This window comes from Leptodactylus fuscus, chromosome 1 (genome assembly GCF_031893055.1).
Source record: "Leptodactylus fuscus isolate aLepFus1 chromosome 1, aLepFus1.hap2, whole genome shotgun sequence".
Classification (NCBI taxonomy): Eukaryota; Metazoa; Chordata; class Amphibia; order Anura; family Leptodactylidae; genus Leptodactylus; species Leptodactylus fuscus.
This window is the reverse complement of record NC_134265.1, coordinates 55236221-55236616: the sequence shown is the minus strand read 5'-3', so window position 1 is coordinate 55236616 and position 396 is coordinate 55236221.

Genomic DNA, 396 nt, shown 5'->3' with positions numbered 1-396 from the left:
TCATCATCTGTGCGAGAGGGGTAGCTCACCCTGGACACTGTTCACACACACTGCACCCACATCACTAAAAGCACTATCTACTAGCTAAAATAGAGATAGATAGATAGATAGATAGATAGATAGATAGATAGATAGATAGATAGGAGAGAGATAGATAGATAGATAGATAGATAGATAGATAGATAGATCGGAAATTATTAATATATAGATAGATCATAGATGATAGATAATAGCTAGACAGATAGATATGAAATTATAGATATATCAGTTTAATGATTGATTGATTGATTGTTTGATAGATACATGTTACATAAATATGATATATTGATACATATACTATATATATATGTGTGTGTGTGTGTGTGCGTGTGTGTGTGTGTGTGTGTGTGTGATTAA